Here is a 9,860-nt window from a genome sequence, read left to right as displayed (position 1 = left end):
AAGTTATCCTCGATCTTTTCAAGTTTGGCTTCCATTTTCTTGGATTGGAATTAGGTATTATGAAGATGTGGTGGGTCTAGTTCTTTTTTCTTTTATGAATGAAATAATCTTTATTAGTCATTTACATTTTAATCATGAATGCATAGTGAAAATTTTGTTAAATTAAAATGCAGAAACCAATATGAATGCATAACGAATTCACAGCGTTAATCCAAAAAGTGTCTGGCATAATAGAATATCCATCATTGAGACAAATATGTTCTTACAATAAAACCAAAAAGCGTTTAAAGATAAACTTGAGCCAAATCCTCTAGGCTTCGAACAACCTCTAACAAGTTGATAAGTCTTCGGGCTTTGTTATTAACTGGTTGAATCCATTTACTTACTATCCTGCCTTCTCTTTCCAAGCCAAATAGGTGACGACCAATCTTTTGAACTTGCTTCAGGAAGTCTCGGATGACTGTATCTCTTTCATTCAGAATTCGCTGAGCATGCTCCCATCGAAATCGCCACTAGAGTCCTCCATCGATGCCTTCTAGCTCAAAAATGCATTTCTTCATGGATTTATTATCTTTCTCTCGCTTATTTTGAAGGGATTTCTCCAAGTTGGCCATCTTGGTTTTCAGCCTTTTATTCTAGTACTAACTCTCGAACAATTGTTTCTTAGAAGCCCTCAACTGATCTTTCATCACTTCTCTGTCACCTTGTTTGTCATCTTTCCTCTTCAATATGTTTGCTTCTTTTTCCATAACTCTGACAACTTTTTCAGATTAGAAATCATTTGAGCCTGTTCTTTGAACCATTTTCTTAGATCTTCACGTTCGTTACAAACTCTCTTTTACTCCCTTTATGTTTTTTGGCTCTTTATTTTTGGACTTCTTCCTTACTATTCTAGTTTATCTTTCCAAACCAAACAAGTGAGTAATGGTCTTTTTTACTTGTTTTAGAAAGTCTCGAATAACTGCATCCCTTTCCTTTACCTTTCGCTGAGCCTGCTCCCATCGAAATCACCACTGGAGTCCTCCATCGAAGGGAACTATTTGTAGCTCGCTTGTCTACTTCTCGTAACTGTCCACGATGCCTTCTAACTCAGGGATGTATTTCTTCATGGATTTATTTTCTTGCTCTCATTATTTTTGAAAGGATTTCTCAAAGTCGTTCATTTTGGTTTTTAGCTTTTTATTCTGATAATAAATCTCTGATAGTTGTTTCTAAGAAGCGTCAACTGATCTTTCATAACTTCTATATCATCTTGTTTCTCAGCTTTCTTCTTCAAGATGTTTGCTTCATCTTTCCATAACTCTCACAACCTTTGTAGATTAGAAATCATTTGAGTATGATCTTTGAACCCTTTTTTCAGATCCTCAAGCTCATCATAAACTCATTTTGGATCCCTTTCCGCTTTGTTGGCACTGTCTTTCTAGACCTCTGCATTCATCTTTCATTGGAATCTCTCACTTCTAGTTTTTTTTTAGTTTATCCTCCAATTATTTCTACTCTGTTTCAAAATCATTCCTTTCTATCTCTAGTTCAGATGGGTCATCTTTGAGGTTTTACTCCATGGGGTGAGTATATTCATGGTCAGCTACTGGGATATTGTCATTCTTATTTAGTCTACAGAATTTAACATGGTCTGATGTGAGCATTTCTCGGGCCTCCACGACATTGGTTCATAATATTTTCTTCCACAATTAGGATATGTCTTTGACCCTCCTCTTGTAGTTGTCTTCATGATTTGCGAACTCAGACTTCCAAAGCTCATGAGTGACTGGAATGAATTGTCATTCCCCGTACTGTCATAGGGATAATAGTGGAGTGTAGCCAACTCCTCCCTATAGTCCGAGTAGTATCACTATGTTCGAGTCTCCACATCGATAGATTATATCACTGCGTGCCAACCAAGGGACTCGTTATACGATATCTTTGTCCTGAAGGTGTGTGAACATCTTTGACCATCTTTCTCTCCGAACACCATCACGCCACTGATGTTTAAGGAAATATTCCATGGGTGAAATTACCGCACTAAATAACTGAAAAGAGATCCCATAGTTTTCCACCTATGAAGTGATTTCCTCCCACTCTTCAACAATAGTTCAGCAATCGAAATGTCTCAACTAAGATTGCCAAAGTAAGGTTCACCCTACTTGGTAGTTGTTCGAACAGTTTTACCACAATAGCTTTAATGTAACCCAACTTTTTTGGAAAGATGACAAGGTCGTAAATCCTTAGTGCAAGGAGATATATCACCTTTTATTCGTCAGGATGAGTCTTTATCAGTTTCTTAATATGGATCCAGGAGATTCCTTATCCCATGCCTTTGGGCTTCATCTGGTCGGCCACCCATTTTTCATCTGCCCCCGCAATCTTTGTTGGTGTTTTTTTGAAAGGTGGATTGTTGATGTTCTTGATGAATACTCAATCCAAACGGATTCCCTCGTATTGCAATAGAGTCGTGTACTCATATATTATGGGCACCATGTCTTCCTTATTGAAAGAGAAGCAATTGTACCATGGATTCTCGGATCAAAGGCTCGTCCACCTTAACGTACAGTAGATATGTAATGTCATCTTGACGTCGGTAAAAATTCTCTTTTCTCTCATCTTTCCAACTTTCCTAGATGCTCCACAGTTCTTGGACGTCATTGCCTTTGAGGCTGATTGAAACGTAATCTGTTAAACCATACATAACTAGTTGATAGACTGCCCTCTTTTCTTTTTGAGTTTTTTCAGACCATAGTCGTACTTCTGTATTTTTTACCTCTTGCATCACAATCCCTCTGTTAATTAATAAAGACCATCTAGAGTTTGAAGAACACTTTGGAAATCAATGTCTCTATGAAATGATGCAAATGATAATAAAGAAAAAAGAAAATAAAAAGAATGGAAAAAAAAAACAAACAAGTTAATATGGTGATTTAATAATTGAAGTAATTATTATATCAATTCCTACCAGGCATGATGCCCACCCCATACACTTTTATTCCTACCCGATCATGATTTCTAATCTCGCATGCTTCTTGTCACAATAAGTCCTAACCGTATATGTTTCTAGTTCACATGCTTTGAATAGTAAAATAAAATAAATAAATAAATAAATAAGGCAATAGTATCCTAGGGTTTGAATGTGGTTTCGGGTAGGCTCTAACTCGCACTGTAACAAGGTTTGTTTATACAAAAGAAATTTGAGTTCTTCTTACTGGTGCCTCCTTGGGCCTACCAGACCCTCGATCCAAAACCTATAACAGGTTTATTCTGATCGAGTTAAACTCAAGAAGATACATTCTCTTATGTCTAACACAAGGAATAAATTTTTATGAAGACATAAAATATATAAATCCTGAGGGCTAGATGTCAGGCCTAACAAGGAGAATAAATTCTCACTAATGCATAGCTTTCAACTCCACTTAAACAAGTTTGGAGCTTGAGTTTAGAGTTTATAACACTCGTGTTTATTGAAGAAGAGTGTATAACAAAGCGTGACAAAGAAACATGTCTATGAGCTAGAGATAAGGAAAAGACAGTAAAATTATGACTATTCAATCTGCATCAAAGCAATTTTTCCTCAAGATGTTATTATTTGGGATAAATAAAAGAACAATCGTTGTAATGAAAAGAAAAAATGCAAAATGAAAGAAAGGAAAAAGAAACATGAAGAAATAAAGAGAAATGAAAAATGAAAAGAAATGAAATAAAAAACTAAAGTGAAAATCTAAAAGGGCATTTTTAGAGCGAATGAGGTAGAAAACTGGCGGAAAGGCAAAAAAGGTTGAACATGAGTGTAAATTGAAGTTTTGAAGAAAAAAAGAAGTCTTAAAAAATAAGAGAAGATGCCAATAAAACAATAGAGCTCGTAAGACTAAAATGACATCATATATATATATACTTAGGCATTTGCAAAATAGGAGCATACACACTCATTTATTTTCTTCAAAATTTTAAATATTTGACAGGAATTCAAAAAGTCAACAAAGATTTCAATTCATAATTTTGCATTGAAGAAGAAGATTTCAGCAAATAATTAATGAGAAAACTTGTTCAACCTTTTATCAAAACCATCATAGAAGGAGGTGAATCAACATTTTCAAGAGAGAGTTCTATCGCAACGGTTCTTCAGGTGGTCGTGAGTTCGTGTTTCGACTCAGAATCATGTGATGGAGTCACCACTTATCGCTTTTGAATTAGGTAGATCAGATACCTCAAAACTTACCATTTACCGGATATGTATCTTACCAAAAATTTCATCTGATTCGAGAGTTGTTTACGATTGAGAAAGGGTGAGCACCCCCGAATCGCCTTTTCGATACCATTCAATCGTCTTAGTCGTAAAAATTTAAAATTTAAATAAAAATTAAATTTAAATTCGATCTGAATTTGTTTACCTTTGATAATTATTTGGAAATTAAATTGGTCCCTTAGAAAATGAAATTCAATTAAGGAAATGAATATGAAATAAAAAAGTAAAAATAATAATTATACCATTGCAAAAAAAAAAGATTTAGGGTACCAATTTAAAATAAATAAAAACTAAAAAAATATTAAATAGAAAAAAATTAAAATTAAAGGGCCAAATTACATGTGGTGACGAAATTGATTTACACAACGAAATTCAAAAGATTGCGAGTATAATTTAAGAAAATAGTATTTACACATAGGTCTCTTGTACTTAAGTAACCTAAAACCCCTTTTTCAACCTCATTTTATGTGATTTCTCAAAAACCTCTTTCCCTAAAGCTTTCAAATCCTCTCCCAAATGAACAAAAAAAATCGATCGCATGATCCGATGAGCCACCGCCTCTATTGCCGCTACGACCAGCAACCACAGTGGTCAAAGCACCCTAAAGCTATCCCAAGATAATCCCCTTTTCAACCCGAACCTATATTCACCCTTCAAAACTCCAAAAGAAGGCCTCTTGATGTAGATCTAGATCGAAAGGTCTCTATTTTTCCTTTTCGACGACGATGTGGGTGTCTTCTTTATAGTGTTTCGACTTCACGATGATGCTTCTCTTACCTCCATGCAAAAAAGGTAAGCAACTCCTCTCTTGCTATCTTTTCTTTGTGTTTTTTTAGTGTTCAAATGTATGATTCCTTAATGCCTTTCTTGGTTTGGTGCAGATCGTTTTAAATGGCCTTGTGGGGAATATTTTCCCTCAAATATGGGATTATGTTATCCCACTCTATCCCAAAAAATGAAGGGATTATTTCCTTCATCTTTAAGTTTTCCTTAAATATGTTGAGTGTTAAAGGAAATATTTCCTTTTGTTTTCGGTTGACCCCTAATTTGATTCTATTAATGTTTACGTTGGTTCTGTTTCGATTCATTTTGAACTGAGGATGTATTCCCTTTTTGAGTAATTTGTTTCTCTTTTTGATTGATTCATTCTTCATTTTCCTTGATTGCATGGAATTTCCTTGTGAAACATCAAGGATCTTTCAAAAATATATCTGACGCGTGGTACTCACACATCGTTTGGCGTTTGGTGATTGACCTTTGGTTCATCTGGGATTAATTATGGTCTTTGGATCTATGAACCTGATCCAATGGCTCCTCTAATGCAATGATTGTTCCATAATGTTGTTAGGGTTCAAAAATCCTATCTATCTTGTGATCTTGGTCATAGATCTATGCCTTGATCTGAAGGTTCTACTTGATTGCGACGCCAGACAAACATTGGAAACCCAAGGGTGCTATGTTAGGCACCTTGGGCTCCCATGCTTGGGCTTAGGAGGCTTGCTCCGAATTTATTTGGGCCTCCTCACAATCTATTGGGTCAGACAGATTGAGTTACTTATGCTAGACTTGGACTTATTGGACTAAACTTAAATTTGGACTTAAAACTAATTTGACCAGACCTAAAATAATAATAATAATAATAATAATAATAATAGAAAACAATATATATATATATATTTCAAATAATATATATATATATATTTAAAAAACTATATATATTTTTCAAAAAATATATAATATATATTAAAATATATTATATATATATTTCAAAACTATACACGTATTATATATGTAAATATATATTAAAATAATAAGACAAGATAAAAAATGCAACATAAATTCTTGGAAGAAAATGGATGTCTACAAGTTCATAATTAGAAGAAATGAGGGAGAAGAATTTCATAATGAGAAGAACTTGTTCAACCTCTTGCTCAAGTCTATCATAGAAGAAGGTAATCACCATTTCAGTGGAGAGTTCATAATGAGAAAAACACATCCAAAAAGGGAGAAGGAGTTCATAATGAGAATAACTTGTTAAACCTTTTGTTAAATCCATCAGAAAATTTGGTGTATCAACATATTTAATGGCGAGTTCATATTGAGAAGAATTCATCCAAAAAGGGAGAAGAAGTTCATAATGAGAAGAACTTGTTTAGCATTTTTCTCAAATCAATCATAGAAGGAGGTGAATCAACATTTCCAATAGAAAGTTCATAATGAGAAGAACTCATCAAAAGAGGGAGAAAAAGTTTATAATGAGAAGAACTTGTTCAACCTCTACTCAAATTTATCACAAAAGAATGTGGATCAACGTTTTTATTAGAGAGTTCATAATGAGAAGAACTCATACGATGAAAGAGTGAAAAGTTCATAATGAAAATAACTTACCACTCAGGAACTTCAAGCAGTCACTTCATATAAAAAATCGTGCTTTATATCTTTGTTCTATTCCCGTTTCATAGCAATGACCAAAGATGAGTAGTTGTAATCACTATTTTTATAAAGAATAGTCACCGCCTCTAATCTTCATTGTTAAATCTAACCTCTAATCGAACGATCCATATTACATGGGATTAAGGTTGATCAAACCCTAGGCATGTCAGCTCAATCGTCGCCTATTTATCAAGACATGTCCATCAGGCTCTTGTGCGACCATAGTGGTCCCCCGTCGCCACGTGAGAAGCACGCTAGTGGTCCCAAATGGCCCAAACATTGCCACAACAGTCTCTTCTCACCATAATAGGTGCCATGCAAGGGGGGAAAAAATAGATAATGGATGAGCTATTGAACCGCGATTGGAAGCTGATTAGCGTCCAATCAAAATATTTCTTTGATTTTTCATTTGTAACATAGAATAGTTCTATTTGAACCCTAAAAATCAAATTATATTTTTTAGAAACCCTAAATTTGAAAAAAATGAATAAAAATATGATTTTTTTAAAGGTAATTTGGTTTTTGTTTTCTCATTTTTAGAGTAATTTTGTATTTCATTCGAAACAAATATAAGATAGTTCAGTTGTTTACCTTAGTTTTTAAAGCATTTCATTGGATTCAAAGAATCATCTTCGAAAGGTAAGAGGTCAAAGGCATTTTGCCCATTCAAGGGTTTTGCATGTTGTTTTTTAATTTGGGGTTAGAAAAAAAAGATGGAGTTTGGGTCTTATTAGCTTAGGTTTTAGGTTGCCCGACCTCCATTGATAGTGGTCAGAACATGATTTAAGGCCAATTTATTGTGGTAACAAATACACAAGGGGTTCGATCGAAGGGATGAGAAAGGCTAGAAGAGGAAATTGAAGTGTTAGGTTCGTTTTGGGTATGTCTAGGCTTCCCTCGATCGTTTGGGATGACGTTCGGAGTGAGAAATGACCACCAAAGTATGGTAGCCAACGAGAAGCTTGAGGCTTCTGAGATTTTCAACCAGTGGGGATGAGAGGAGATTTGGGAAAACTTAAAAAACAGAAAGGGTTTTTAGGGTTTAGGTTAAGTTATTGAAAACAAAAAAAAGTTAGGATTTAAACCTAAACTTTTTAGGTTATTCGCGCACCAATCCTTCTAATTTATCTGCATTTTTGCATTTTGGTTCCCGTCTCTTTTTTTGATTAGTTTAATTCAAATATGTATACTAATTATGCAATTTTCCTTTTTTTGACCATTGACCTTTTAATGCTATTGCAACAAGCACTCGATTCAGTTTTACGATGACTCGTCCCGAGGTATGACCCGTATTATATATGAATAGGATAAAATCTTAATGCATAACTACTAAATTTCAAATTATCAAAAAAATTAATCATACGACCTTGCGGTGACCCGTCTTGGGGCATGACTCGTGTTATTTATGGTATAGGTAAAATATTAAAATTCAACCTCTGACTTTAATTTTATGCAATTTCAATTTCTATTATTTTACATTTTCCTTTGATTTTTTAGAATTTTAATTTCCAGGTTTTTTTAAATTTTATTCCTTTAAATTACAATTTTTTATTTTTATGTTTTTTAATTTATTCCTTACATTCTATTCTCTTTCATTTTAGTCCCTTTGTTTGATGTGTTTTAATTTCAACTATGTATTTTAAATTATTTCAATTTAGTCCATTTATGTATTTTGATTGTTTTCAATTTTTGTTGATAATTCTACTTTACTTTAATTTAGTCCTAGTTTGATTACTTAGATTTTAGATTTAGTCCTTAAATCTAGGTTCATTGTAATTTAGTCCCTAAACTTAGTTAATCTAGGAGAATAATTAGTTTGATCCTTGCTTGTATGCCCAAGATTCCATTTTAATTAATTGATTTAATAAATTGCTAAAATTAATTAAGATTAATATTAGATTCTTCATTTTAAATTAATTTCATCTTTAGTTCTTTAATTTAGAAGAAATTTTAATTAGGCCCTCACTTTTATGCTCGTGGCTCTGAATTATTTATTCGATTCAATAAGCTATTAAAATTGGTTATGTTCTAATATTAGAGCATTCATTTTAGGTTTAATCTCACCTTTAGCCCTTTAATTTAGGATAATTTTTAGTTTGGCCCTCACTTTTATGCTCGAGGTTTTGAATTAATTATTCGATTCAATAAACTATTAAAAAAGGCTAGGTTTTAATATTAGTCTTCATTTTAGGCTTAATTTCATATAAGTCCTTTAATTTAGGATAAAATTTAATTTTCCTCACACGTAGTCAAGGCCGTTGAAACATATTTTATGTAAAAATATATATTTATACAACTTTATTTAATAAATAATTATATATAAAATAATAAATAATTTATTTATTGATACATATTGATTTTGTGTTAGAGTTTTTTTAGTATTACTTTTATTGAATTAATATCTGATTAATCCGTCAAATTATTTCATTTAGAGATTATATTATTAGAATATAGAAATATAATTTGATTGATTATGACATGATTTTTAAAATGATTGATATCATAATATCATTTCATGAAAACCCAAACCTTAACCAATACTTTTTTTTCTTAATTAATTAGTTTACGTTATACAAATTTGGAAGCTTTTGTTTGGCCATCTTTAAAATGTACAGAACTTTATTTTATCAAGTTAAACCATCAAACTTCAGTTATTGGACTTTCATAAAATAAAGTTCATATGTAATCATACTTATTTTTCTTCCAATAGATAGTTAATCATAGTCAAGATCAAAGATTTGATCTAAATTCATTGTTTCTATAAAAAAATTATTCTAAAATAATTAATCAATAAGTTTGATATTGCTAATACTATTAAAATGATTAAAAGAAAAAAAAAAGAGAAAGTGGAAGGGACTAGGGATGAAAAAGTGGGAAGGATTAGGGATGGCCTTCCTAAAACTTAGTATCTAATAATATTTCAAGTCTTTATCAATTTAAACTTAAATCAAATTAAATTTTTACCTTAATTTTTTTAAATTTAAATAAACTCAAAAATTGTGTTATCAAGATCAATCACTATTAGTCATGGTCGGTCCATAAATATTTTTTAAGGTGAACACACACATATTAATAATTGAACTTTTTTGTATGAGATTGACACAAATAAAATTTCAGGGTGGGCACTTATAGTAAAATATACAACTAATATAAAAAATTTGAATTCCAAGATAAACAAGTGCCCACCCTGAAT

This window comes from Hibiscus syriacus, unplaced genomic scaffold, assembly GCF_006381635.1.
Source record: "Hibiscus syriacus cultivar Baekdansim isolate YM2019G1 unplaced genomic scaffold, ASM638163v2 tig00110503_pilon, whole genome shotgun sequence".
NCBI classification, from domain to species: domain Eukaryota; kingdom Viridiplantae; phylum Streptophyta; class Magnoliopsida; order Malvales; family Malvaceae; genus Hibiscus; species Hibiscus syriacus.
The sequence above is the reverse complement of the archived record's forward strand: the minus strand, read 5'-3'. Positions refer to the sequence as shown.